At 41.6% G+C, this 27,751-nt stretch overlaps 31 non-coding genes across 31 annotated transcripts; 11 read left to right on the top strand and 20 right to left on the bottom strand.

Annotated features, from left to right (window-relative positions):
- Positions 1–678: 678 nt before the first annotated feature.
- On the bottom strand, positions 679–750 carry Trnaq-cug (transfer RNA glutamine (anticodon CUG)). The gene has a single exon. It is a non-coding gene; the product is annotated as a tRNA-Gln (tRNA).
- A 1,206-nt stretch (positions 751–1,956) lies between these two features.
- Trnag-ucc (transfer RNA glycine (anticodon UCC)) lies at positions 1,957–2,028 on the top strand. Its single transcript has one exon. It is a non-coding gene; the product is annotated as a tRNA-Gly (tRNA).
- Positions 2,029–2,695: 667 nt separating this feature from the next.
- Trnaq-uug (transfer RNA glutamine (anticodon UUG)) lies at positions 2,696–2,767 on the bottom strand. The gene has a single exon. It is a non-coding gene; the product is annotated as a tRNA-Gln (tRNA).
- Positions 2,768–3,063: 296 nt separating this feature from the next.
- Positions 3,064–3,135, bottom strand: Trnaq-cug (transfer RNA glutamine (anticodon CUG)). Its single transcript has one exon. It is a non-coding gene; the product is annotated as a tRNA-Gln (tRNA).
- A 1,203-nt stretch (positions 3,136–4,338) lies between these two features.
- Trnag-ucc (transfer RNA glycine (anticodon UCC)) lies at positions 4,339–4,410 on the top strand. Its single transcript has one exon. It is a non-coding gene; the product is annotated as a tRNA-Gly (tRNA).
- A 695-nt stretch (positions 4,411–5,105) lies between these two features.
- On the bottom strand, positions 5,106–5,177 carry Trnaq-uug (transfer RNA glutamine (anticodon UUG)). The gene has a single exon. It is a non-coding gene; the product is annotated as a tRNA-Gln (tRNA).
- A 311-nt stretch (positions 5,178–5,488) lies between these two features.
- Trnaq-cug (transfer RNA glutamine (anticodon CUG)) lies at positions 5,489–5,560 on the bottom strand. Its single transcript has one exon. It is a non-coding gene; the product is annotated as a tRNA-Gln (tRNA).
- Positions 5,561–6,765: 1,205 nt separating this feature from the next.
- Trnag-ucc (transfer RNA glycine (anticodon UCC)) lies at positions 6,766–6,837 on the top strand. Its single transcript has one exon. It is a non-coding gene; the product is annotated as a tRNA-Gly (tRNA).
- A 1,122-nt stretch (positions 6,838–7,959) lies between these two features.
- On the bottom strand, positions 7,960–8,031 carry Trnaq-cug (transfer RNA glutamine (anticodon CUG)). The gene has a single exon. It is a non-coding gene; the product is annotated as a tRNA-Gln (tRNA).
- A 1,206-nt stretch (positions 8,032–9,237) lies between these two features.
- Trnag-ucc (transfer RNA glycine (anticodon UCC)) lies at positions 9,238–9,309 on the top strand. Its single transcript has one exon. It is a non-coding gene; the product is annotated as a tRNA-Gly (tRNA).
- A 710-nt stretch (positions 9,310–10,019) lies between these two features.
- Positions 10,020–10,092, bottom strand: Trnaq-uug (transfer RNA glutamine (anticodon UUG)). The gene has a single exon. It is a non-coding gene; the product is annotated as a tRNA-Gln (tRNA).
- Positions 10,093–10,419: 327 nt separating this feature from the next.
- Trnaq-cug (transfer RNA glutamine (anticodon CUG)) lies at positions 10,420–10,491 on the bottom strand. Its single transcript has one exon. It is a non-coding gene; the product is annotated as a tRNA-Gln (tRNA).
- A 1,211-nt stretch (positions 10,492–11,702) lies between these two features.
- Positions 11,703–11,774, top strand: Trnag-ucc (transfer RNA glycine (anticodon UCC)). Its single transcript has one exon. It is a non-coding gene; the product is annotated as a tRNA-Gly (tRNA).
- A 701-nt stretch (positions 11,775–12,475) lies between these two features.
- On the bottom strand, positions 12,476–12,547 carry Trnaq-uug (transfer RNA glutamine (anticodon UUG)). The gene has a single exon. It is a non-coding gene; the product is annotated as a tRNA-Gln (tRNA).
- Positions 12,548–12,883: 336 nt separating this feature from the next.
- Positions 12,884–12,955, bottom strand: Trnaq-cug (transfer RNA glutamine (anticodon CUG)). Its single transcript has one exon. It is a non-coding gene; the product is annotated as a tRNA-Gln (tRNA).
- Positions 12,956–14,157: 1,202 nt separating this feature from the next.
- Trnag-ucc (transfer RNA glycine (anticodon UCC)) lies at positions 14,158–14,229 on the top strand. The gene has a single exon. It is a non-coding gene; the product is annotated as a tRNA-Gly (tRNA).
- Positions 14,230–14,926: 697 nt separating this feature from the next.
- On the bottom strand, positions 14,927–14,998 carry Trnaq-uug (transfer RNA glutamine (anticodon UUG)). The gene has a single exon. It is a non-coding gene; the product is annotated as a tRNA-Gln (tRNA).
- Positions 14,999–15,303: 305 nt separating this feature from the next.
- On the bottom strand, positions 15,304–15,375 carry Trnaq-cug (transfer RNA glutamine (anticodon CUG)). Its single transcript has one exon. It is a non-coding gene; the product is annotated as a tRNA-Gln (tRNA).
- Positions 15,376–16,580: 1,205 nt separating this feature from the next.
- Trnag-ucc (transfer RNA glycine (anticodon UCC)) lies at positions 16,581–16,652 on the top strand. The gene has a single exon. It is a non-coding gene; the product is annotated as a tRNA-Gly (tRNA).
- Positions 16,653–17,774: 1,122 nt separating this feature from the next.
- Positions 17,775–17,846, bottom strand: Trnaq-cug (transfer RNA glutamine (anticodon CUG)). Its single transcript has one exon. It is a non-coding gene; the product is annotated as a tRNA-Gln (tRNA).
- A 1,206-nt stretch (positions 17,847–19,052) lies between these two features.
- On the top strand, positions 19,053–19,124 carry Trnag-ucc (transfer RNA glycine (anticodon UCC)). Its single transcript has one exon. It is a non-coding gene; the product is annotated as a tRNA-Gly (tRNA).
- A 710-nt stretch (positions 19,125–19,834) lies between these two features.
- Positions 19,835–19,907, bottom strand: Trnaq-uug (transfer RNA glutamine (anticodon UUG)). Its single transcript has one exon. It is a non-coding gene; the product is annotated as a tRNA-Gln (tRNA).
- Positions 19,908–20,234: 327 nt separating this feature from the next.
- Positions 20,235–20,306, bottom strand: Trnaq-cug (transfer RNA glutamine (anticodon CUG)). The gene has a single exon. It is a non-coding gene; the product is annotated as a tRNA-Gln (tRNA).
- A 1,211-nt stretch (positions 20,307–21,517) lies between these two features.
- Positions 21,518–21,589, top strand: Trnag-ucc (transfer RNA glycine (anticodon UCC)). Its single transcript has one exon. It is a non-coding gene; the product is annotated as a tRNA-Gly (tRNA).
- A 701-nt stretch (positions 21,590–22,290) lies between these two features.
- Positions 22,291–22,362, bottom strand: Trnaq-uug (transfer RNA glutamine (anticodon UUG)). The gene has a single exon. It is a non-coding gene; the product is annotated as a tRNA-Gln (tRNA).
- Positions 22,363–22,698: 336 nt separating this feature from the next.
- Trnaq-cug (transfer RNA glutamine (anticodon CUG)) lies at positions 22,699–22,770 on the bottom strand. The gene has a single exon. It is a non-coding gene; the product is annotated as a tRNA-Gln (tRNA).
- Positions 22,771–23,973: 1,203 nt separating this feature from the next.
- Trnag-ucc (transfer RNA glycine (anticodon UCC)) lies at positions 23,974–24,045 on the top strand. Its single transcript has one exon. It is a non-coding gene; the product is annotated as a tRNA-Gly (tRNA).
- A 698-nt stretch (positions 24,046–24,743) lies between these two features.
- On the bottom strand, positions 24,744–24,815 carry Trnaq-uug (transfer RNA glutamine (anticodon UUG)). The gene has a single exon. It is a non-coding gene; the product is annotated as a tRNA-Gln (tRNA).
- Positions 24,816–25,120: 305 nt separating this feature from the next.
- Trnaq-cug (transfer RNA glutamine (anticodon CUG)) lies at positions 25,121–25,192 on the bottom strand. Its single transcript has one exon. It is a non-coding gene; the product is annotated as a tRNA-Gln (tRNA).
- A 1,216-nt stretch (positions 25,193–26,408) lies between these two features.
- Trnag-ucc (transfer RNA glycine (anticodon UCC)) lies at positions 26,409–26,480 on the top strand. The gene has a single exon. It is a non-coding gene; the product is annotated as a tRNA-Gly (tRNA).
- A 1,109-nt stretch (positions 26,481–27,589) lies between these two features.
- On the bottom strand, positions 27,590–27,661 carry Trnaq-cug (transfer RNA glutamine (anticodon CUG)). The gene has a single exon. It is a non-coding gene; the product is annotated as a tRNA-Gln (tRNA).
- Positions 27,662–27,751: the final 90 nt, after the last annotated feature.

Below are 27,751 nucleotides of genomic sequence, written 5' to 3'. Positions count from 1 at the left end.
CGAAATTGGTCTATTGAAAAGCGATCAGTGTCTTTGCAATGACGATTTTCGATTCGAGTGAGCCATCATTGGGTGGCGAAGGGGGGGGGGGGGGGGGGGTCTGAGTCACCTTACTGGACTCACTGAGTAGCACAAGGAAGACCCAACTACATTTGAGAAATCCCCCAGTTAGTCTTTACCATCACAATCTCCAGGTCAGCGGAGTTTGGAAGGTTCTGAGTCACGAAACTGGACACACATTGAAGGAAGATGTACATTTTGCTTTAAAATAACCTTAAAATAGAGTCCCACCGGGGATTTGAACTCGGATCGCTGGATTCAAAGTCCAGAGTGCTGACCATTACACCATGGGGCCGGCAACGAGATTAAAGAATGTCTAGTTTGATCAGTTCACCACGTTGACATCAAACAAATAATAATAATAATAATAATAATAATAATAATAATAATAAATAATAATATAATAATAATAAAATTAGAAGAGATTTGTAGGATAATTCAAATGGCCTTTACAGTCCATTCGACTGTACTGTCCTTACATTGTAGACTAGATTGTCAACTAGAGAACCAAAGATGAACTGCTGTTTTTTCACTCGGTAAAAGAGCGCGGGCATGAACGACCTTTCTCATGTACCCAATGCCCGAAGAAAAGACTGCAAAATACAAGAGAATATCTATAGGTTCCACCGAGATTTGAACTCGGATCGCTGGATTCAGAGTCCAGAGTGCTGACCATTACACCATGGAACCAACGGCAACAACAGGTATCTCGGACCTCGGACGTTTTTAGTTTGCTTTACTTTCTATTAAATTTGCTCCCATCCTTGCCATCTGGCTGCGCTCCGATTACCTTTGGGAAATATATATAGTGAAATTTTCTCTCCACAAGCATACAACCCGCGCGTGTTTTATCTAACCTACAGGTTATGGAATAAGTCTACATGTGGTTGACAGACCTTCGTTAAGTTTATATTGTTTACAGAAAAGCGTTCGTAAAATTTGTGTTGTTGACAAATTTAAATGGGTTTAGATTTTTTCTAAAGAATTTGAACTGCATTTCGTTCGATTCTATCTGATTTCCTGTCGGGCTTTATTGAAATTAAATGTGGCATTACAAACAACAAAATTCGACCGGTATGATTTTTGACCTGTATATTTAAGAGAACTGGCAGTGTTAACTTCTATTTTACAGTGTTTTATTAATCAATTTGAGCATTAAAGGTTAAACGAACGCTCCGTACGAATGCCTTTACCGTAAGAAAGAAGTCAAATTCAGAAAGCACTCAGACTTACGTGTTTTTCAGAGGTATCTTCCTGTTCGTCTGCCAGAGATCAGTTGCAAAGCTTGTTTAGGTCCCGGATGAAACGTCTCCCAGAACGCGGAAAAGCCTACATTCTTCTGTTGACGATATTTTTTTAAAGTCTACAGCCGGGTCCAAATTCTGCAAGATTTTTATCTTGTCTCTCTTGTAAAGAACCCCTACAACTATTTTATTGGGCTGTAGACTTGTCACCTCCTCAAACAAAGCCCGCAATATCCTGGAGAAAGCTGCAGGAAAGCCCGAGTGTTTGCATTACTCGTTAAGCTGATTGTACGAAAACTTATACCAACAGCTAGGATATTGGGTGAGGCAGAAACTGTACCTCACGAGACTTCTTCCTTCACTGGACTTAATGATGTCCTCCGGAAAACTTTGCTTTGGGAGGCCAAATCAAACTCCAGATCAGTTTACTCCTTTTGCGAACTCCAATGGCGCCAAAATGAAACCAACAAGCGTCACATTGAGAGTGGAGTGGAAACCAACCGGCAACAAACAACAACAGGTACCTAGGGCCTTAGGCGTTTTTTAGTTTGCTTTACGTTCTAATAAATTTGCTCCCGTCCTTGCCATCTGGCTGCGCTTCGATTACCTTTGGAACATAGTGAAATTTTCTCTCCACAGGTATATAGCTAGCGCGTCGGTGGTATAGTGGTTAGCATAGCTGCCTTCCAAGCAGTTGACCCGGGTTCGATTCCCGGCCGACGCAGGTGCTCGGCATTTTGGCCACGTGTCTTGATCAATATGATCCTGGGGCTACAACCGACAGTGGATTCATTCTAACTGTCCCGGACAAAAAACTCACTTGGCGGCCAATATCAATGGCACACAGTATTGCTGTAGTAGCTAGTTAGCGTCGTTAGAGATTTCCATGAATGATTTGAGGCTCAAGAGTGAAGTGAGCTCTGCGCAGGAATGTCTTGCTTGATAGAAAGTTGCCGCCCTCTCTCTTTCCATAAGAATAGGCCAATTTCAATATATAACAATTCAGTCCGAAACAATTGGCATCATCTCGAGGTTTTGGGGATTAAATGCAAGGATTTGTATGGGTTTATTCCCCAGAGCCTTAACATGATGGCTTTTGTTTTGGACTAATTTTAGTATATCGAAATTGGTCTATTGAAAAGCGATCAGTGTCTTTGCAATGACGATTTTCGATTCGAGTGAGCCATCATTGGGTGGCGAAGGGGGGATCTGAGTCACCTTACTGGACTCACTGAAGTAGCACAAGGAAGACCCAACTACATTTGAGAAATCCCCAGTTAGTCTTTACCATCACAATCTCCAGGTCAGCGGAGTTTGGAAGGTTCTGAGTCACGAAACTGGACACACATTGAAGGAAGATGTACATTTGCTTTAAAATAACCTTAAAATAAAGGTCCCACCGGGATTTGAACTCGGATCGCTGGATTCAAAGTCCAGAGTGCTGACCATTACACCATGGGGCCGGCAACGAGATTAAAGAATGTCTAGTTTGATCAGTTCACCACGTTGACATCAAACAAATAATAATAATAATAATAATAATAATAATAATAAAATTAGAAGAGATTTGTAGGATAATTCAAATGGCCTTTACAGTCCATTCGACTGTACTGTCCTTACATTGTGAGACTAGATTGTCAACTAGAGAACCAAAGATGAACTGCTGTTTTTTCACTCGGTAAAAGAGCGCGGGCATGAACGACCTTTCTCATGTACCCAATGCCCGAAGAAAGACTGCAAAATACAAGAAATATCTATTAGGTTCCACCGAGATTTGAACTCGGATCGCTGGATTCAGAGTCCAGAGTGCTGACCATTACACCATGGAACCAACGGCAACAACAGGTATCTCGGACCTCGGACGTTTTTAGTTTGCTTTACTTTCTATTAAATTTGCTCCCATCCTTGCCATCTGGCTGCGCTCCGATTACCTTTGGGAAATATATATAGTGAAATTTTCTCTCCACAAGCATACAACCCGCGCGTGTTTTATCTAACCTACAGGTTATGGAATAAGTCTACATGTGGTTGACAGACCTTCGTTAAGTTTATATTGTTTACAGAAAAGCGTTCGTAAAATTTGTTGTTGACAAATTTAAATGGGTTTAGATTTTTTCTAAAGAATTTGAACTGCATTTCGTTCGATTCTATCTGATTTCCTGTCGGGCTTTATTGAAATTAAATGTGGCATTACAAACAACAAAATTCGACCGGTATGATTTTTGACCTGTATATTTAAGAGAACTGGCAGTGTTAACTTCTATTTTACAGTGTTTTATTAATCAATTTGAGCATTAAAGGTTAAATGAACGCTCCGTACGAATGCCTTTACCGTAAGAAAGAAGTCAAATTCAGAAAGCACCCAGACTTACGTGTTTTTCAGAGGTATCTTCCTGTTCGTCTGCCAGAGATCAGTTGCAAAGCTTGTTTAGGTCCCGGATGAAACGTCTCCCAGAACGCGGAAAAGCCTACATTCTTCTGTTCACGATATTTTTTTAAAGTCTACAGCCGGGTCCAAATTCTGCAAGATTTTTATCTTGTCTCTCTTGTGAAGAACCCCTACAACTATTTTCTTGGGCTGTAGACTTGTTACCTCCTCAAACAAAGCCCGCAATATCCTGGAGAAAGCTGCAGGAAAGCCCGAGTGTTTGCATTACTCGTTAAGCTGATTGTACGAAAACTTATACCAACAGCTAGGATATTGGGTGAGGCAGAAACTGTACCTCACGAGACTTCTTCCTTCACCGGACTTAATGATGTCCTCAGGAAAACTTTGCTTTGGGAGGCCAAATCAAACTCCAGATCAGTTTACTCCTTTTGCGAACTCCAATGGCGCCAAAATGAAACCAACAAGCGTCACATTGAGAGTGGATTGGAAACCAACCGGCAACAACAACAACAGGTACCTAGGGCCTCAGGCGTTTTTTAGTTTGCTTTACGTTCTAATAAATTTGCTCCCGTCCTTGCCATCTGGCTGCGCTCCGATTACCTTTGGAACATAGAGAAATTTTCTCTCCACAAATATACAGCTAGCGCGTCGGTGGTATAGTGGTTAGCATAGCTGCCTTCCAAGCAGTTGACCCGGGTTCGATTCCCGGCCGACGCAGGTGCTCGGCATTTTGGCCACGTGTCTTGATCAATATGATCCTGGGGCTACAACCGACAGTGGATTCATTCTAACTGTCCGGGACAAAAAAATCACTTGACGGCCAATATCAATGGCACACAGTATTGCTGTAGTAGCTAGTTAGCGTCGTTAGAGATTTCCATGAATGATTTGAGGCTTAAGAGTGAAGTGAGCTCAATAATACTCTGCGCAGGAATGTCTTGCTTGATAGAAAGTTGCCGCCCCCTCTCTTTCCATAAAAATAGGCCAATTTCAATATATAACAATTCAGTCCGAAACAATTGGCATCATCTCGAGGTTTTGGGGAATAAATGCAAGGATTTGTATGGGTTTATTCCCCAGAGCCTTGACATGATGGCTTTTGTTTTGGACTAATTTTAGTATATCCAAATTGGTCTATTGAAAAGCGATCAGTGTGTCTTTGCAATGACGATTTTCGATTCGAGTGAGCCATCATTGGGTGGGGGGAGGGGGGGGAAGGGGGGGGGGGGTCTGAGTCACCTTACTGGACTCACTGAAGTAGCACAAGGAAGACCCAACTACATTTGAGAAATCCCCAGTTAGTCTTTACCATCACAATCTCCAGGTCAGCGGAGTTTGGAAGGTTCTGAGTCACGAAACTGGACACACATTGAAGGAAGATGTACATTTGCTTTAAAATAACCTTAAAATAGAGGTCCCACCGGGATTTGAACTCGGATCGCTGGATTCAAAGTCCAGAGTGCTGACCATTACACCATGGGGCCGGCAACGAGATTAAAGAATGTCTAGTTTGATCAGTTCACCACGTTGACATCAAACAAATAATAATAATAATAATAATAATAATAATAATAATAATAATAATAATAAAATTAGAAGAGATTTGTAGGATAATTCAAATGGCCATTACAGTCCATTCGACTGTACTGTCCTTACATTGTGAGACTAGATTGTCAACTAGAGAACCAAAGATGAACTGCTGTTTTTTCACTCGGTAAAAGAGCGCGGGCATGAACGACCTTTCTCATGTACCCAATGCCCGAAGAAACACTGCAAAATACAAGAAATATTTATTAGGTTCCACCGAGATTTGAACTCGGATCGCTGGATTCAGAGTCCAGAGTGCTGACCATTACACCATGGAACCAACCGGCAACAACAGGTATCTCGGACCTCGGACGTTTTTAGTTTGCTTTACTTTCTATTAAATTTGCTCCCATCCTTGCCATCTGGCTGCGCTCCGATTACCTTTGGGAAATATATATAGTGAAATTTTCTCTCCACAAGCATACAACCCGCGCGTGTTTTATCTAACCTACAGGTTATGGAATAAGTCTACATGTGGTTGACAGACCTTCGTTAAGTTTATATTGTTTATAGAAAAGCGTTCGTAAAATTTTGTTGTTGACAAATTTAAATGGGTTTAGATTTTTTCTAAAGAATTTGAACTGCATTTCGTTCGATTCTATCTGATTTCCTGTCGGGCTTTATTGAAATTAAATGTGGCATTACAAACAACAAAATTCGACCGGTATGATTTTTGACCTGTATATTTAAGAGAAACTGCAGTGATAACTTCTCTATTTTACAGTGTTTTATTAATCAATTTGAGCATTAAAGGTTAAATGAACGCTCCGTACGAATGCCTTTACCGTAAGAAAGAAGTCAAATTCAGAAAGCACCCAGACTTACGTGTTTTTCAGAGGTATCTTCCTGTTCGTCTGCCAGAGATCAGTTGCAAAGCTTGTTTAGGTCCCGGATGAAACGTCTCCCAGAACGCGGAAAAGCCTACATTCTTCTGTTCACGATATTTTTTTAAAGTCTACAGCCGGGTCCAAATTCTGCAAGATTTTTATCTTGTCTCTCTTGTGAAGAACCCCTACAACTATTTTCTTGGGCTGTAGACTTGTTACCTCCTCAAACAAAGCCCGCAATATCCTGGAGAAAGCTGCAGGAAAGCCCGAGTGTTTGCATTACTCGTTAAGCTGATTGTACGAAAACTTATACCAACAGCTAGGATATTGGGTGAGGCAGAAACTGTACCTCACGAGACTTCTTCCTTCACCGGACTTAATGATGTCCTCAGGAAAACTTTGCTTTGGGAGGCCAAATCAAACTCCAGATCAGTTTACTCCTTTTGCGAACTCCAATGGCGCCAAAATGAAACCAACAAGCGTCACATTGAGAGTGGATTGGAAACCAACCGGCAACAACAACAACAGGTACCTAGGGCCTCAGGCGTTTTTAGTTTGCTTTACGTTCTAATAAATTTGCTCCCGTCCTTGCCATCTGGCTGCGCTCCGATTACCTTGGAACATAGAGAAATTTTCTCTCCACAAATATACAGCTAGCGCGTCGGTGGTATAGTGGTTAGCATAGCTGCCTTCCAAGCAGTTGACCCGGGTTCGATTCCCGGCCGACGCAGGTGCTCGGCATTTTGGCCACGTGTCTTGATCAATATGATCCTGGGGCTACAACCGACAGTGGATTCATTCTAACTGTCCGGACAAAAAAAATCACTTGACGGCCAATATCAATGGCACACAGTATTGCTGTAGTAGCTAGTTAGCGTCGTTAGAGATTTCCATGAATGATTTGAGGCTTAAGAGTGAAGTGAGCTCAATAATACTCTGCGCAGGAATGTCTTGCTTGATGATAGAAAGTTGCCGCCCCCTCCTTTCCATAAAAATAGGCCAATTTCAATATATAACAATTCAGTCCGAAACAATTGGCATCATCTCGAGGTTTTGGGGAATAAATGCAAGGATTTGTATGGGTTTATTCCCCAGAGCCTTGACATGATGGCTTTGTTTTGGACTAAATTTTAGTATATCCAAATTGGTCTATTGAAAAGCGATCAGTGTGTCTTTGCAATGACGATTTTCGATTCGAGTGAGCCATCATTGGGTGGGGGGAGGGGGGGGGGGGGGGGGGGGGGGGGGGGAAGGGGGGGGGGGGTCTGAGTCACGTTACTGGACTCACTGAAGTAGCACAAGGAAGACCCAACTACATTTGAGAAATCCCCAGTTAGTCTTTACCATCACAATCTCCAGGTCAGCGGAGTTTGGAAGGTTCTGAGTCACGAAACTGGACACACATTGAAGGAAGATGTACATTTGCTTTAAAATAACCTTAAAATAGAGGTCCCACCGGGATTTGAACTCGATCGCTGGATTCAAAGTCCAGAGTGCTGACCATTACACCATGGGGCCGGCAACGAGATTAAAGAATGTCTAGTTTGATCAGTTCACCACGTTGACATCAAACAAATAACAATAATAATAATAATAATAATAATAATAATAATAATATAATAATAATAAATAATAATAATAATAATAAAATTAGAAGAGATTTGTAGGATAATTCAAATGGCCATTACAGTCCATTCGACTGTACTGTCCTTACATTGTGAGACTAGATTGTCAACTAGAGAACCAAAGATGAACTGCTGTTTTTTCACTCGGTAAAAGAGCGCGGGCATGAACGACCTTTCTCATGTACCCAATGCCCGAAGAAACACTGCAAAATACAAGAAATATTTATAGGTTCCACCGAGATTTGAACTCGGATCGCTGGATTCAGAGTCCAGAGTGCTGACCATTACACCATGGAACCAACCGGCAACAACAGGTATCTCGGACCTCGGACGTTTTTTAGTTTGCTTTACTTTCTATTAAATTTGCTCCCATCCTTGCCATCTGGCTGCGCTCCGATTACCTTTGGGAAATATATATAGTGAAATTTTCTCTCCACAAGCATACAACCCGCGCGTGTTTTATCTAACCTACAGGTTATGGAATAAGTCTACATGTGGTTGACAGACCTTCGTTAAGTTTATATTGTTTATAGAAAAGCGTTCGTAAAATTTGTTGTTGACAAATTTAAATGGGTTTAGATTTTTTCTAAAGAATTTGAACTGCATTTCGTTCGATTCTATCTGATTTCCTGTCGGGCTTTATTGAAATTAAATGTGGCATTACAAACAACAAAATTCGACCGGTATGATTTTTGACCTGTATATTAAGAGAACTGGCAGTGATAACTTCTATTTTACAGTGTTTTATTAATCAATTTGAGCATTAAAGGTTAAATGAACGCTCCGTACGAATGCCTTTACCGTAAGAAAGAAGTCAAATTCAGAAAGCACCCAGACTTACGTGTTTTTCAGAGGTATCTTCCTGTTCGTCTGCCAGAGATCAGTTGCAAAGCTTGTTTAGGTCCCGGATGAAACGTCTCCCAGAACGCGGAAAAGCCTACATTCTTCTGTTCACGATATTTTTTTAAAGTCTACAGCCGGGTCCAAATTCTGCAAGATTTTTATCTTGTCTCTCTTGTGAAGAACCCCTACAACTATTTTTTTGGGCTGTAGACTTGTTACCTCCTCAAACAAAGCCCGCAATATCCTGGAGAAAGCTGCAGGAAAGCCCGAGTGTTTGCATTACTCGTTAAGCTGATTGTACGAAAACTTATACCAACAGCTAGGATATTGGGTGAGGCAGAAACTGTACCTCACGAGACTTCTTCCTTCACCGGACTTAATGATGTCCTCAGGAAAACTTTGCTTTGGAGGCCAAATCAAACTCCAGATCAGTTTTACTCCTTTTTGCGAACTCCAATGGCGCCAAAATGAAACCAACAAGCGTCACATTGAGAGTGGATTGGAAACCAACCGGCAACAACAACAACAGGTACCTAGGGCCTCAGGGCGTTTTTTAGTTTGCTTTACGTTCTAATAAATTTGCTCCCGTCCTTGCCATCTGGCTGCGCTCCGATTACCTTTGGAACATAGAGAAATTTTCTCTCCACAAATATACAGCTAGCGCGTCGGTGGTATAGTGGTTAGCATAGCTGCCTTCCAAGCAGTTGACCCGGGTTCGATTCCCGGCCGACGCAGGTGCTCGGCATTTTGGCCACGTGTCTTGATCAATATGATCCTGGGGCTACAACCGACAGTGGATTCATTCTAACTGTCCGGGACAAAAAAAATCACTTGACGGCCAATATCAATGGCACACAGTATATTGCTGTAGTAGCTAGTTAGCGTCGTTAGAGATTTTCATGAATGATTTGAGGCTTAAGAGTGAAGTGAGCTCAATAATACTCTGCGCAGGAATGTCTTGCTTGATAGAAAGTTGCCGCCCCCCTCTCTTTCCATAAAAATAGGCCAATTTCAATATATAACAATTCAGTCCGAAACAATTGGCATCATCTCGAGGTTTTGGGGAATAAATGCAAGGATTTGTATGGGTTTATTCCCCAGAGCCTTGACATGATGGCTTTTGTTTTTTGGACTAATTTTAGTATATCCAAATTGGTCTATTGAAAAGCGATCAGTGTGTCTTTGCAATGACGATTTTCGATTCGAGTGAGCCATCATTGGGTTGGGGGGGGGGGGGGGGGGGAAGGGGGGGGGGGGGGTCTGAGTCACGTTACTGGACTCACTGAAGTAGCACAAGGAAGACCCAACTACATTTGAGAAATCCCCAGTTAGTCTTTACCATCACAATCTCCAGGTCAGCGGAGTTTTTGGAAGGTTCTGAGTCACGAAACTGGACACACATTGAAGGAAGATGTACATTTGCTTTAAAATAACCTTAAAATAGAGGTCCCACCGGGATTTGAACTCGGATCGCTGGATTCAAAGTCCAGAGTGCTGACCATTACACCATGGGGGCCGGCAACGAGATTAAAGAATGTCTAGTTTGATCAGTTTCACCACGTTGACATCAAACAAAACAATAATAATAATAATAATAATAATAATATATAATAATAATAATAATAATAAATAATAATAAAATTAGAAGAGATTTGTAGGATAATTCAAATGGCCATTACAGTCCATTCGACTGCACTGTCCTTACATTGTGAGACTAGATTGTCAACTAGAGAACCAAAGATGAACTGCTGTTTTTTTCACTCGGTAAAAGAGCGCGGGCATGAACGACCTTTCTCATGTACCCAATGCCCGAAGAAACACTGCAAAATACAAGAAATATTTATAGGTTCCACCGAGATTTGAACTCGGATCGCTGGATTCAGAGTCCAGAGTGCTGACCATTACACCATGGAACCAACCGGCAACAACAGGTATATCTCGGACCTCGGACGTTTTTAGTTTGCTTTACTTTCTATTAAATTTGCTCCCATCCTTGCCATCTGGCTGCGCTCCGATTACCTTTGGGAAATATATATAGTGAAATTTTCTCTCCACAAGCATACAACCCGCGCGTGTTTTATCTAACCTACAGGTTATGGAATAAGTCTACATGTGGTTGACAGACCTTCGTTAAGTTTATATTGTTTATAGAAAAGCGTTCGTAAAATTTGTTGTTGTTGACAAATTTAAATGGGTTTAGATTTTTTCTAAAGAATTTGAACTGCATTTCGTTCGATTCTATCTGATTTCCTGTCGGGCTTTATTGAAATTAAATGTGGCATTACAAACAACAAAATTCGACCGGTATGATTTTTGACCTGTATATTTAAGAGAACTGGCAGTGATAACTTCTATTTTACAGTGTTTTATTAATCAATTTGAGCATTAAAGGTTAAATGAACGCTCCGTACGAATGCCTTTACCGTAAGAAAGAAGTCAAATTCAGAAAGCACCCAGACTTACGTGTTTTTCAGAGGTATCTTCCTGTTCGTCTGCCAGAGATCAGTTGCAAAGCTTGTTTAGGTCCCGGATGAAACGTCTCCCAGAACGCGGAAAAGCCTACATTCTTCTGTTCACGATATTTTTTTAAAATCTACAGCCGGGTCCAAATTCTGCAAGATTTTTTATCTTGTCTCTCTTGTGAAGAACCCCTACAACTATTTTCTTGGGCTGTAGACTTGTTACCTCCTCAAACAAAGCCCGCAATATCCTGGAGAAAGCTGCAGGAAAGCCCGAGTGTTTGCATTACTCGTTAAGCTGATTGTACGAAAACTTATACCAACAGCTAGGATATTGGGTGAGGCAGAAACTGTACCTCACGAGACTTCTTCCTTCACCGGACTTAATGATGTCCTCAGGAAAACTTTGCTTTGGGAGGCCAAATCAAACTCCAGATCAGTTTACTCCTTTTGCGAACTCCAATGGCGCCAAAATGAAACCAACAAGCGTCACATTGAGAGTGGATTGGAAACCAACCGGCAACAACAACAACAGGTACCTAGGGCCTCAGGCGTTTTTTAGTTTGCTTTACGTTCTAATATAAATTTGCTCCCGTCCTTGCCATCTGGCTGCGCTCCGATTACCTTTGGAACATAGAGAATTTTCTCTCCACAAATATACAGCTAGCGCGTCGGTGGTATAGTGGTTAGCATAGCTGCCTTCCAAGCAGTTGACCCGGGTTCGATTCCCGGCCGACGCAGGTGCTCGGCATTTTGGCCACGTGTCTTGATCAATATGATCCTGGGGCTACAACCGACAGTGGATTCATTCTAACTGTCCGGGACAAAAAAAATCACTTGACGGCCAATATCAATGGCACACAGTATTGCTGTAGTAGCTAGTTAGCGTCGTTAGAGATTTCCATGAATGATTTGAGGCTTAAGAGTGAAGTGAGCTCAATAATACTCTGCGCAGGAATGTCTTGCTTGATAGAAAGTTGCCGCCCCCTCCTCTTTCCATAAAAATAGGCCAATTTCAATATATAACAATTCAGTCCGAAACAATTGGCATCATCTCGAGGTTTTGGGGAATAAATGCAAGGATTTGTATGGGTTTATTCCCCAGAGCCTTGACATGATGGCTTTTGTTTTGGACTAATTTTAGTATATCCAAATTGGTCTATTGAAAAGCGATCAGTGTGTCTTTGCAATGACGATTTTCGATTCGAGTGAGCCATCATTGGGGTTGGGGGGGAGGGGGGGGGAAGGGGGGGGGGGGTCTGAGTCACGTTACTGGACTCACTGAAGTAGCACAAGGAAGACCCAACTACATTTGAGAAATCCCCAGTTAGTCTTTACCATCACAATCTCCAGGTCAGCGGAGTTTGGAAGGTTCTGAGTCACGAAACTGGACACACATTGAAGGAAGATGTACATTTGCTTTAAAATAACCTTAAAATAGAGGTCCCACCGGGATTTGAACTCGGATCGCTGGATTCAAAGTCCAGAGTGCTGACCATTACACCATGGGGCCGGCAACGAGATTAAAGAATGTCTAGTTTGATCAGTTCACCACGTTGACATCAAACAAATAACAAATAATAATAATAATAATAATAATAATAATAATAATAATAATAATAATAATAATAATAAAATAATAATAAAATTAGAAGAGATTTGTAGGATAATCAAATGGCCATTACAGTCCATTCGACTGTACTGTCCTTACATTGTGAGACTAGATTGTCAACTAGAGAACCAAAGATGAACTGCTGTTTTTTCACTCGGTAAAAGAGCGCGGGCATGAACGACCTTTCTCATGTACCCAATGCCCGAAGAAACACTGCAAAATACAAGAAATATTTATAGGTTCCACCGAGATTTGAACTCGGATCGCTGGATTCAGAGTCCAGAGTGCTGACCATTACACCATGGAACCAACGGCAACAACAGGTATCTCGGACCTCGGACGTTTTTAGTTTGCTTTACTTTCTATTAAATTTGCTCCCATCCTTGCCATCTGGCTGCGCTCCGATTACCTTTGGGAAATATATATAGTGAAATTTTCTCTCCACAAGCATACAACCCGCGCGTGTTTTATCTAACCTACAGGTTATGGAATAAGTCTACATGTGGTTGACAGACCTTCGTTAAGTTTATATTGTTTATAGAAAAGCGTTCGTAAAATTTGTTGTTGACAAATTTAAATGGGTTTAGATTTTTTCTAAAGAATTTGAACTGCATTTCGTTCGATTCTATCTGATTTCCTGTCGGGCTTTATTGAAATTAAATGTGGCATTACAAACAACAAAATTCGACCGGTATGATTTTTGACCTGTATATTTAAGAGAACTGGCAGTGATAACTTCTATTTTACAGTGTTTTATTAATCAATTTGAGCATTAAAGGTTAAATGAACGCTCCGTACGAATGCCTTTACCGTAAGAAAGAAGTCAAATTCAGAAAGCACCCAGACTTACGTGTTTTTCAGAGGTATCTTCCTGTTCGTCTGCCAGAGATCAGTTGCAAAGCTTGTTTAGGTCCCGGATGAAACGTCTCCCAGAACGCGGAAAAGCCTACATTCTTCTGTTCACGATATTTTTTTAAAGTCTACAGCCGGGTCCAAATTCTGCAAGATTTTTATCTTGTCTCTCTTGTGAAGAACCCCTACAACTATTTTCTTGGGCTGTAGACTTGTTACCTCCTCAAACAAAGCCCGCAATATCCTGGAGAAAGCTGCAGGAAAGCCCGAGTGTTTGCATTACTCGTTAAGCTGATTGTACGAAAACTTATACCAACAGCTAGGATATTGGGTGAGGCAGAAACTGTACCTCACGAGACTTCTTCCTTCACCGGACTTAATGATGTCCTCAGGAAAACTTTGCTTTGGGAGGCCAAATCAAACTCCAGATCAGTTTACTCCTTTTGCGAACTCCAATGGCGCCAAAATGAAACCAACAAGCGTCACATTGAGAGTGGATTGGAAACCAACCGGCAACAACAACAACAGGTACCTAGGGCCTCAGGCGTTTTTTAGTTTGCTTTACGTTCTAATAAATTTGCTCCCGTCCTTGCCATCTGGCTGCGCTCCGATTACCTTTGGAACATAGAGAAATTTTCTCTCCACAATATACAGCTAGCGCGTCGGTGGTATAGTGGTTAGCATAGCTGCCTTCCAAGCAGTTGACCCGGGTTCGATTCCCGGCCGACGCAGGTGCTCGGCATTTTGGCCACGTGTCTTGATCAATATGATCCTGGGGCTACAACCGACAGTGGATTCATTCTAACTGTCCGGGACAAAAAAATCACTTGACGGCCAATATCAATGGCACACAGTATTGCTGTAGTAGCTAGTTAGCGTCGTTAGAGATTTCCATGAATGATTTGAGGCTTAAGAGTGAAGTGAGCTCAATAATACTCTGCGCAGGAATGTCTTGCTTGATAGAAAGTTGCCGCCCCCTCCTCTTTCCATAAAAATAGGCCAATTTCAATATATAACAATTCAGTCCGAAACAATTGGCATCATCTCGAGGTTTTGGGGAATAAATGCAAGGATTTGTATGGGTTTATTCCCCAGAGCCTTGACATGATGGCTTTTGTTTTGGACTAATTTTAGTATATCCAAATTGGTCTATTGAAAAGCGATCAGTGTGTCTTTGCAATGACGATTTTCGATTCGAGTGAGCCATCATTGGGTTGGGGGGAGGGGGGGGGGGGGGGGGGGGGGTCTGAGTCACCTTACTGGACTCACTGAAGTAGCACAAGGAAGACCCAACTACATTTGAGAAATCCCCAGTTAGTCTTTACCATCACAATCTCCAGGTCAGCGGAGTTTGGAAGGTTCTGAGTCACGAAACTGGACACACATTGAAGGAAGATGTACATTTGCTTTAAAATAACCTTAAAATAGAGGTCCCACCGGGATTTGAACTCGGATCGCTGGATTCAAAGTCCAGAGTGCTGACCATTACACCATGGGGCCGGCAACGAGATTAAAGAATGTCTAGTTTGATCAGTTCACCACGTTGACATCAAACAAATAATAATAATAATAATAATAATAATAATAATAATAATAATAAAATTAGAAGAGATTTGTAGGATAATTCAAATGGCCATTACAGTCCATTCGACTGTACTGTCCTTACATTGTGAGACTAGATTGTCAACTAGAGAACCAAAGATGAACTGCTGTTTTTTCACTCGGTAAAAGAGCGCGGGCATGAACGACCTTTCTCATGTACCCAATGCCCGAAGAAACACTGCAAAATACAAGAAATATTTATTAGGTTCCACCGAGATTTGAACTCGGATCGCTGGATTCAGAGTCCAGAGTGCTGACCATTACACCATGGAACCAACCGGCAACAACAGGTATCTCGGACCTCGGACGTTTTTAGTTTGCTTTACTTTCTATTAAATTTGCTCCCATCCTTGCCATCTGGCTGCGCTCCGATTACCTTTGGGAAATATATATAGTGAAATTTTCTCTCCACAAGCATACAACCCGCGCGTGTTTTATCTAACCTACAGGTTATGGAATAAGTCTACATGTGGTTGACAGACCTTCGTTAAGTTTATATTGTTTATAGAAAAGCGTTCGTAAAATTTTGTTGTTGACAAATTTAAATGGGTTTAGATTTTTTCTAAAGAATTTGAACTGCATTTCGTTCGATTCTATCTGATTTCCTGTCGGGCTTTATTGAAATTAAATGTGGCATTACAAACAACAAAATTCGACCGGTATGATTTTTGACCTGTATATTTAAGAGAAACTGCAGTGATAACTTCTCTATTTTACAGTGTTTTATTAATCAATTTGAGCATTAAAGGTTAAATGAACGCTCCGTACGAATGCCTTTACCGTAAGAAAGAAGTCAAATTCAGAAAGCACCCAGACTTACGTGTTTTTCAGAGGTATCTTCCTGTTCGTCTGCCAGAGATCAGTTGCAAAGCTTGTTTAGGTCCCGGATGAAACGTCTCCCAGAACGCGGAAAAGCCTACATTCTTCTGTTCACGATATTTTTTTAAAGTCTACAGCCGGGTCCAAATTCTGCAAGATTTTTATCTTGTCTCTCTTGTGAAGAACCCCTACAACTATTTTCTTGGGCTGTAGACTTGTTACCTCCTCAAACAAAGCCCGCAATATCCTGGAGAAAGCTGCAGGAAAGCCCGAGTGTTTGCATTACTCGTTAAGCTGATTGTACGAAAACTTATACCAACAGCTAGGATATTGGGTGAGGCAGAAACTGTACCTCACGAGACTTCTTCCTTCACCGGACTTAATGATGTCCTCAGGAAAACTTTGCTTTGGGAGGCCAAATCAAACTCCAGATCAGTTTACTCCTTTTGCGAACTCCAATGGCGCCAAAATGAAACCAACAAGCGTCACATTGAGAGTGGATTGGAAACCAACCGGCAACAACAACAACAGGTACCTAGGGCCTCAGGCGTTTTTAGTTTGCTTTACGTTCTAATAAATTTGCTCCCGTCCTTGCCATCTGGCTGCGCTCCGATTACCTTGGAACATAGAGAAATTTTCTCTCCACAAATATACAGCTAGCGCGTCGGTGGTATAGTGGTTAGCATAGCTGCCTTCCAAGCAGTTGACCCGGGTTCGATTCCCGGCCGACGCAGGTGCTCGGCATTTTGGCCACGTGTCTTGATCAATATGATCCTGGGGCTACAACCGACAGTGGATTCATTCTAACTGTCCGGACAAAAAAAATCACTTGACGGCCAATATCAATGGCACACAGTATTGCTGTAGTAGCTAGTTAGCGTCGTTAGAGATTTCCATGAATGATTTGAGGCTTAAGAGTGAAGTGAGCTCAATAATACTCTGCGCAGGAATGTCTTGCTTGATGATAGAAAGTTGCCGCCCCCTCCTTTCCATAAAAATAGGCCAATTTCAATATATAACAATTCAGTCCGAAACAATTGGCATCATCTCGAGGTTTTGGGGAATAAATGCAAGGATTTGTATGGGTTTATTCCCCAGAGCCTTGACATGATGGCTTTGTTTTGGACTAAATTTTAGTATATCCAAATTGGTCTATTGAAAAGCGATCAGTGTGTCTTTGCAATGACGATTTTCGATTCGAGTGAGCCATCATTGGGTGGGGGGAGGGGGGGGGGGGGGGGGGGGGGGGGGGGAAGGGGGGGGGGGGTCTGAGTCACGTTACTGGACTCACTGAAGTAGCACAAGGAAGACCCAACTACATTTGAGAAATCCCCAGTTAGTCTTTACCATCACAATCTCCAGGTCAGCGGAGTTTGGAAGGTTCTGAGTCACGAAACTGGACACACATTGAAGGAAGATGTACATTTGCTTTAAAATAACCTTAAAATAGAGGTCCCACCGGGATTTGAACTCGATCGCTGGATTCAAAGTCCAGAGTGCTGACCATTACACCATGGGGCCGGCAACGAGATTAAAGAATGTCTAGTTTGATCAGTTCACCACGTTGACATCAAACAAATAACAATAATAATAATAATAATAATAATAATAATAATAATATAATAATAATAAATAATAATAATAATAATAAAATTAGAAGAGATTTGTAGGATAATTCAAATGGCCATTACAGTCCATTCGACTGTACTGTCCTTACATTGTGAGACTAGATTGTCAACTAGAGAACCAAAGATGAACTGCTGTTTTTTCACTCGGTAAAAGAGCGCGGGCATGAACGACCTTTCTCATGTACCCAATGCCCGAAGAAACACTGCAAAATACAAGAAATATTTATAGGTTCCACCGAGATTTGAACTCGGATCGCTGGATTCAGAGTCCAGAGTGCTGACCATTACACCATGGAACCAACCGGCAACAACAGGTATCTCGGACCTCGGACGTTTTTTAGTTTGCTTTACTTTCTATTAAATTTGCTCCCATCCTTGCCATCTGGCTGCGCTCCGATTACCTTTGGGAAATATATATAGTGAAATTTTCTCTCCACAAGCATACAACCCGCGCGTGTTTTATCTAACCTACAGGTTATGGAATAAGTCTACATGTGGTTGACAGACCTTCGTTAAGTTTATATTGTTTATAGAAAAGCGTTCGTAAAATTTGTTGTTGACAAATTTAAATGGGTTTAGATTTTTTCTAAAGAATTTGAACTGCATTTCGTTCGATTCTATCTGATTTCCTGTCGGGCTTTATTGAAATTAAATGTGGCATTACAAACAACAAAATTCGACCGGTATGATTTTTGACCTGTATATTAAGAGAACTGGCAGTGATAACTTCTATTTTACAGTGTTTTATTAATCAATTTGAGCATTAAAGGTTAAATGAACGCTCCGTACGAATGCCTTTACCGTAAGAAAGAAGTCAAATTCAGAAAGCACCCAGACTTACGTGTTTTTCAGAGGTATCTTCCTGTTCGTCTGCCAGAGATCAGTTGCAAAGCTTGTTTAGGTCCCGGATGAAACGTCTCCCAGAACGCGGAAAAGCCTACATTCTTCTGTTCACGATATTTTTTTAAAGTCTACAGCCGGGTCCAAATTCTGCAAGATTTTTATCTTGTCTCTCTTGTGAAGAACCCCTACAACTATTTTTTTGGGCTGTAGACTTGTTACCTCCTCAAACAAAGCCCGCAATATCCTGGAGAAAGCTGCAGGAAAGCCCGAGTGTTTGCATTACTCGTTAAGCTGATTGTACGAAAACTTATACCAACAGCTAGGATATTGGGTGAGGCAGAAACTGTACCTCACGAGACTTCTTCCTTCACCGGACTTAATGATGTCCTCAGGAAAACTTTGCTTTGGAGGCCAAATCAAACTCCAGATCAGTTTTACTCCTTTTTGCGAACTCCAATGGCGCCAAAATGAAACCAACAAGCGTCACATTGAGAGTGGATTGGAAACCAACCGGCAACAACAACAACAGGTACCTAGGGCCTCAGGGCGTTTTTTAGTTTGCTTTACGTTCTAATAAATTTGCTCCCGTCCTTGCCATCTGGCTGCGCTCCGATTACCTTTGGAACATAGAGAAATTTTCTCTCCACAAATATACAGCTAGCGCGTCGGTGGTATAGTGGTTAGCATAGCTGCCTTCCAAGCAGTTGACCCGGGTTCGATTCCCGGCCGACGCAGGTGCTCGGCATTTTGGCCACGTGTCTTGATCAATATGATCCTGGGGCTACAACCGACAGTGGATTCATTCTAACTGTCCGGGACAAAAAAAATCACTTGACGGCCAATATCAATGGCACACAGTATATTGCTGTAGTAGCTAGTTAGCGTCGTTAGAGATTTTCATGAATGATTTGAGGCTTAAGAGTGAAGTGAGCTCAATAATACTCTGCGCAGGAATGTCTTGCTTGATAGAAAGTTGCCGCCCCCCTCTCTTTCCATAAAAATAGGCCAATTTCAATATATAACAATTCAGTCCGAAACAATTGGCATCATCTCGAGGTTTTGGGGAATAAATGCAAGGATTTGTATGGGTTTATTCCCCAGAGCCTTGACATGATGGCTTTTGTTTTTTGGACTAATTTTAGTATATCCAAATTGGTCTATTGAAAAGCGATCAGTGTGTCTTTGCAATGACGATTTTCGATTCGAGTGAGCCATCATTGGGTTGGGGGGGGGGGGGGGGGGGAAGGGGGGGGGGGGGGTCTGAGTCACGTTACTGGACTCACTGAAGTAGCACAAGGAAGACCCAACTACATTTGAGAAATCCCCAGTTAGTCTTTACCATCACAATCTCCAGGTCAGCGGAGTTTTTGGAAGGTTCTGAGTCACGAAACTGGACACACATTGAAGGAAGATGTACATTTGCTTTAAAATAACCTTAAAATAGAGGTCCCACCGGGATTTGAACTCGGATCGCTGGATTCAAAGTCCAGAGTGCTGACCATTACACCATGGGGGCCGGCAACGAGATTAAAGAATGTCTAGTTTGATCAGTTTCACCACGTTGACATCAAACAAAACAATAATAATAATAATAATAATAATAATATATAATAATAATAATAATAATAAATAATAATAAAATTAGAAGAGATTTGTAGGATAATTCAAATGGCCATTACAGTCCATTCGACTGCACTGTCCTTACATTGTGAGACTAGATTGTCAACTAGAGAACCAAAGATGAACTGCTGTTTTTTTCACTCGGTAAAAGAGCGCGGGCATGAACGACCTTTCTCATGTACCCAATGCCCGAAGAAACACTGCAAAATACAAGAAATATTTATAGGTTCCACCGAGATTTGAACTCGGATCGCTGGATTCAGAGTCCAGAGTGCTGACCATTACACCATGGAACCAACCGGCAACAACAGGTATATCTCGGACCTCGGACGTTTTTAGTTTGCTTTACTTTCTATTAAATTTGCTCCCATCCTTGCCATCTGGCTGCGCTCCGATTACCTTTGGGAAATATATATAGTGAAATTTTCTCTCCACAAGCATACAACCCGCGCGTGTTTTATCTAACCTACAGGTTATGGAATAAGTCTACATGTGGTTGACAGACCTTCGTTAAGTTTATATTGTTTATAGAAAAGCGTTCGTAAAATTTGTTGTTGTTGACAAATTTAAATGGGTTTAGATTTTTTCTAAAGAATTTGAACTGCATTTCGTTCGATTCTATCTGATTTCCTGTCGGGCTTTATTGAAATTAAATGTGGCATTACAAACAACAAAATTCGACCGGTATGATTTTTGACCTGTATATTTAAGAGAACTGGCAGTGATAACTTCTATTTTACAGTGTTTTATTAATCAATTTGAGCATTAAAGGTTAAATGAACGCTCCGTACGAATGCCTTTACCGTAAGAAAGAAGTCAAATTCAGAAAGCACCCAGACTTACGTGTTTTTCAGAGGTATCTTCCTGTTCGTCTGCCAGAGATCAGTTGCAAAGCTTGTTTAGGTCCCGGATGAAACGTCTCCCAGAACGCGGAAAAGCCTACATTCTTCTGTTCACGATATTTTTTTAAAATCTACAGCCGGGTCCAAATTCTGCAAGATTTTTTATCTTGTCTCTCTTGTGAAGAACCCCTACAACTATTTTCTTGGGCTGTAGACTTGTTACCTCCTCAAACAAAGCCCGCAATATCCTGGAGAAAGCTGCAGGAAAGCCCGAGTGTTTGCATTACTCGTTAAGCTGATTGTACGAAAACTTATACCAACAGCTAGGATATTGGGTGAGGCAGAAACTGTACCTCACGAGACTTCTTCCTTCACCGGACTTAATGATGTCCTCAGGAAAACTTTGCTTTGGGAGGCCAAATCAAACTCCAGATCAGTTTACTCCTTTTGCGAACTCCAATGGCGCCAAAATGAAACCAACAAGCGTCACATTGAGAGTGGATTGGAAACCAACCGGCAACAACAACAACAGGTACCTAGGGCCTCAGGCGTTTTTTAGTTTGCTTTACGTTCTAATATAAATTTGCTCCCGTCCTTGCCATCTGGCTGCGCTCCGATTACCTTTGGAACATAGAGAATTTTCTCTCCACAAATATACAGCTAGCGCGTCGGTGGTATAGTGGTTAGCATAGCTGCCTTCCAAGCAGTTGACCCGGGTTCGATTCCCGGCCGACGCAGGTGCTCGGCATTTTGGCCACGTGTCTTGATCAATATGATCCTGGGGCTACAACCGACAGTGGATTCATTCTAACTGTCCGGGACAAAAAAAATCACTTGACGGCCAATATCAATGGCACACAGTATTGCTGTAGTAGCTAGTTAGCGTCGTTAGAGATTTCCATGAATGATTTGAGGCTTAAGAGTGAAGTGAGCTCAATAATACTCTGCGCAGGAATGTCTTGCTTGATAGAAAGTTGCCGCCCCCTCCTCTTTCCATAAAAATAGGCCAATTTCAATATATAACAATTCAGTCCGAAACAATTGGCATCATCTCGAGGTTTTGGGGAATAAATGCAAGGATTTGTATGGGTTTATTCCCCAGAGCCTTGACATGATGGCTTTTGTTTTGGACTAATTTTAGTATATCCAAATTGGTCTATTGAAAAGCGATCAGTGTGTCTTTGCAATGACGATTTTCGATTCGAGTGAGCCATCATTGGGGTTGGGGGGGAGGGGGGGGGAAGGGGGGGGGGGGTCTGAGTCACGTTACTGGACTCACTGAAGTAGCACAAGGAAGACCCAACTACATTTGAGAAATCCCCAGTTAGTCTTTACCATCACAATCTCCAGGTCAGCGGAGTTTGGAAGGTTCTGAGTCACGAAACTGGACACACATTGAAGGAAGATGTACATTTGCTTTAAAATAACCTTAAAATAGAGGTCCCACCGGGATTTGAACTCGGATCGCTGGATTCAAAGTCCAGAGTGCTGACCATTACACCATGGGGCCGGCAACGAGATTAAAGAATGTCTAGTTTGATCAGTTCACCACGTTGACATCAAACAAATAACAAATAATAATAATAATAATAATAATAATAATAATAATAATAATAATAATAATAATAATAAAATAATAATAAAATTAGAAGAGATTTGTAGGATAATCAAATGGCCATTACAGTCCATTCGACTGTACTGTCCTTACATTGTGAGACTAGATTGTCAACTAGAGAACCAAAGATGAACTGCTGTTTTTTCACTCGGTAAAAGAGCGCGGGCATGAACGACCTTTCTCATGTACCCAATGCCCGAAGAAACACTGCAAAATACAAGAAATATTTATAGGTTCCACCGAGATTTGAACTCGGATCGCTGGATTCAGAGTCCAGAGTGCTGACCATTACACCATGGAACCAACGGCAACAACAGGTATCTCGGACCTCGGACGTTTTTAGTTTGCTTTACTTTCTATTAAATTTGCTCCCATCCTTGCCATCTGGCTGCGCTCCGATTACCTTTGGGAAATATATATAGTGAAATTTTCTCTCCACAAGCATACAACCCGCGCGTGTTTTATCTAACCTACAGGTTATGGAATAAGTCTACATGTGGTTGACAGACCTTCGTTAAGTTTATATTGTTTATAGAAAAGCGTTCGTAAAATTTGTTGTTGACAAATTTAAATGGGTTTAGATTTTTTCTAAAGAATTTGAACTGCATTTCGTTCGATTCTATCTGATTTCCTGTCGGGCTTTATTGAAATTAAATGTGGCATTACAAACAACAAAATTCGACCGGTATGATTTTTGACCTGTATATTTAAGAGAACTGGCAGTGATAACTTCTATTTTACAGTGTTTTATTAATCAATTTGAGCATTAAAGGTTAAATGAACGCTCCGTACGAATGCCTTTACCGTAAGAAAGAAGTCAAATTCAGAAAGCACCCAGACTTACGTGTTTTTCAGAGGTATCTTCCTGTTCGTCTGCCAGAGATCAGTTGCAAAGCTTGTTTAGGTCCCGGATGAAACGTCTCCCAGAACGCGGAAAAGCCTACATTCTTCTGTTCACGATATTTTTTTAAAGTCTACAGCCGGGTCCAAATTCTGCAAGATTTTTATCTTGTCTCTCTTGTGAAGAACCCCTACAACTATTTTCTTGGGCTGTAGACTTGTTACCTCCTCAAACAAAGCCCGCAATATCCTGGAGAAAGCTGCAGGAAAGCCCGAGTGTTTGCATTACTCGTTAAGCTGATTGTACGAAAACTTATACCAACAGCTAGGATATTGGGTGAGGCAGAAACTGTACCTCACGAGACTTCTTCCTTCACCGGACTTAATGATGTCCTCAGGAAAACTTTGCTTTGGGAGGCCAAATCAAACTCCAGATCAGTTTACTCCTTTTGCGAACTCCAATGGCGCCAAAATGAAACCAACAAGCGTCACATTGAGAGTGGATTGGAAACCAACCGGCAACAACAACAACAGGTACCTAGGGCCTCAGGCGTTTTTTAGTTTGCTTTACGTTCTAATAAATTTGCTCCCGTCCTTGCCATCTGGCTGCGCTCCGATTACCTTTGGAACATAGAGAAATTTTCTCTCCACAAATATACAGCTAGCGCGTCGGTGGTATAGTGGTTAGCATAGCTGCCTTCCAAGCAGTTGACCCGGGTTCGATTCCCGGCCGACGCAGGTGCTCGGCATTTTGGCCACGTGTCTTGATCAATATGATCCTGGGGCTACAACCGACAGTGGATTCATTCTAACTGTCCGGGACAAAAAAAATCACTTGACGGCCAATATCAATGGCACACAGTATTGCTGTAGTAGCTAGTTAGCGTCGTTAGAGATTTCCATGAATGATTTGAGGCTTAAGAGTGAAGTGAGCTCAATAATACTCTGCGCAGGAATGTCTTGCTTGATAGAAAGTTGCCGCCCCCTCCTCTTTCCATAAAAATAGGCCAATTTCAATATATAACAATTCAGTCCGAAACAATTGGCATCATCTCGAGGTTTTGGGGAATAAATGCAAGGATTTGTATGGGTTTATTCCCCAGAGCCTTGACATGATGGCTTTTGTTTTGGACTAATTTTAGTATATCCAAATTGGTCTATTGAAAAGCGATCAGTGTGTCTTTGCAATGACGATTTTCGATTCGAGTGAGCCATCATTGGGTTGGGGGGAGGGGGGGGGAAGGGGGGGGGGGTCTGAGTCACGTTACTGGACTCACTGAAGTAGCACAAGGAAGACCCAACTACATTTGAGAAATCCCCAGTTAGTCTTTACCATCACAATCTCCAGGTCAGCGGAGTTTGGAAGGTTCTGAGTCACGAAACTGGACACACATTGAAGGAAGATGTACATTTGCTTTAAAATAACCTTAAAATAGAGGTCCCACCGGGATTTGAACTCGAATCGCTGGATTCAAAGTCCAGAGTGCTGACCATTACACCATGGGGCCGGCAACGAGATTAAAGAATGTCTAGTTTGATCAGTTCACCACGTTGACATCAAACAAATAACAATAATAATAATAATAATAATAATAATAATAATAATAAAATTAGAAGAGATTTGTAGGATAATTCAAATGGCCATTACAGTCCATTCGACTGCACTGTCCTTACATTGTGAGACTAGATTGTCAACTAGAGAACCAAAGATGAACTGCTGTTTTTTCACTCGGTAAAAGAGCGCGGGCATGAACGACCTTTCTCATGTACCCAATGCCCGAAGAAACACTGCAAAATACAAGAAATATTTATTAGGTTCCACCGAGATTTGAACTCGGATCGCTGGATTCAGAGTCCAGAGTGCTGACCATTACACCATGGAACCAACCGGCAACACAACAGTATCTCGGACCTCGGACGTTTTTAGTTTGCTTTACTTTCTATTAAATTTGCTCCCATCCTTGCCATCTGGCTGCGCTCCGATTACCTTTGGGAAATATATATAGTGAAATTTTCTCTCCACAAGCATACAACCCGCGCGCGTGTTTTATCTAACCTACAGGTTATGGAATAAGTCTACATGTGGTTGACAGACCTTCGTTAAGTTTATATTGTTTATAGAAAAGCGTTCGTAAAAATTTGTTGTTGACAAATTTAAATGGGTTTAGATTTTTTCTAAAGAATTTGAACTGCATTTCGTTCGATTCTATCTGATTTCCTGTCGGGCTTTATTGAAATTAAATGTGGCATTACAAACACACAAAATTCGACCGGTATGATTTTTGACCTGTATATTTAAGAGAACTGGCAGTGATAACTTCTATTTTACAGTGTGTTTTATTAATCAATTTGAGCATTAAAGGTTAAATGAACGCTCCGTACGAATGCCTTTACCGTAAGAAAGAAGTCAAATTCAGAAAGCACCCAGACTTACGTGTTTTTCAGAGGTATCTCCTGTTCGTCTGCCAGAGATCAGTTGCAAAGCTTGTTAGGTCCCGGATGAAAACGTCTCCCAGAACGCGGAAAAGCCTACATTCTTCTGTTCACGATATTTTTTTAAAGTCTACAGCCGGGTCCAAATTCTGCAAGATTTTTATCTTGTCTCTCTTGTGAAGAACCCCTACAACTATTTTCTTGGGCTGTAGACTTGTTACCTCCTCAAACAAAGCCCGCAATATCCTGGAGAAAGCTGCAGGAAAGCCCGAGTGTTTGCATTACTCGTTAAGCTGATTGTACGAAAACTTATACCAACAGCTAGGATATTGGGTGAGGCAGAAACTGTACCTCACGAGACTTCTTCCTTCACCGGACTTAATGATGTCCTCAGGAAAACTTTGCTTTGGGAGGCCAAATCAAAACTCCAGATCAGTTTACTCCTTTTGCGAACTCCAATGGCGCCAAAATGAAACCAACAAGCGTCACATTGAGAGTGGATTGGAACCAACCGGGCAACAACAACAACAACAGGTACCTAGGGCCTCAGGCGTTTTTTAGTTTGCTTTACGTTCTAATAATTTTTGCTCCCGTCCTTGCCATCTGGCTGCGCTCCGATTACCTTTGGAACATAGAGAAAATTTTCTCTCCACAAATATACAGCTAGCGCGTCGGTGGTATAGTGGTTAGCATAGCTGCCTTCCAAGCAGTTGACCCGGGTTCGATTCCCGGCCGACGCAGGTGCTCGGCATTTTGGCCACGTGTCTTGATCAATATGATCCTGGGGCTACAACCGACAGTGGATTCATTCTAACTGTCCGGGACAAAAAAAATCACTTGACGGCCAATATCAATGGCACACAGTATTGCTGTAGTAGCTAGTTAGCGTCGTTTAGAGATTTCCATGAATGATTTGAGGCTTAAGAGTGAAGTGAGCTCAATAATACTCTGCGCAGGAATGTCTTGCTTGATAGAAAGTTGCCGCCCCCTCCTCTTTCCATAAAAATAGGCCAATTTCAATATATAACAATTCAGTCCGAAACAATTGGCATCATCTCGAGGTTTGGGGAATAAATGCAAGGATTTGTATGGGTTTATTCCCCAGAGCCTTGACATGATGGCTTTTGTTTTGGACTAATTTAGTATATCCAAATTGGTCTATTGAAAAGCGATCAGTGTGTCTTTGCAATGACGATTTTCGATTCGAGTGAGCCATCATTGGGTTGGGGGGAGGGGGGGGGAAGGGGGGGGAAGGGGGGGGGGGTCTGTCTGAGTCACCTTACTGGACTCACTGAAGTAGCACAAGGAAGACCCAACTACATTTGAGAAAATCCCCAGTTAGTCTTTACCATCACAATCTCCAGGTCAGCGGAGTTTGGAAGGTTCTGAGTCACGAAACTGGACACACATTGAAGGAAGATGTACATTTGCTTTAAAATAACCTTAAAATAGAGGTCCCACCGGGATTTGAACTCGGATCGCTGGATTCAAAGTCCAGAGTGCTGACATTACACCATGGGGCCGGCAACGAGATTAAAGAATGTCTAGTTTGATCAGTTCACCACGTTGACATCAAACAAATAATAATAATAATAATAATAATAATAATAATAATAATAATAATAATAATAATAATAATAATAAAATTAGAAGAGATTTGTAGGATAATTCAAATGGCCATTACAGTCCATTCGACTGTACTGTCCTTACATTGTGAGACTAGATTGTCAACTAGAGAACCAAAGATGAACTGCTGTTTTTTTCACTCGGTAAAAGAGCGCGGGCATGAACGACCTTTCTCATGTACCCAATGCCCGAAGAAACACTGCAAAATACAAGAAATATTTATAGGTTCCACCGAGATTTGAACTCGGATCGCTGGATTCAGAGTCCAGAGTGCTGACCATTACACCATGGAACCAACCGGCAACAACAGGTATCTCGGACCTCGGACGTTTTTAGTTTGCTTTACTTTCTATTAAATTTGCTCCCATCCTTGCCATCTGGCTGC

The sequence above is a fragment of the Montipora foliosa genome, chromosome 8, assembly GCF_036669935.1.
Source record: "Montipora foliosa isolate CH-2021 chromosome 8, ASM3666993v2, whole genome shotgun sequence".
Lineage (NCBI taxonomy): Eukaryota > Metazoa > Cnidaria > Anthozoa > Scleractinia > Acroporidae > Montipora > Montipora foliosa.
Note: the sequence above shows the minus strand (reverse complement) of the source record. Positions and strands in the feature narration are given on the sequence as shown.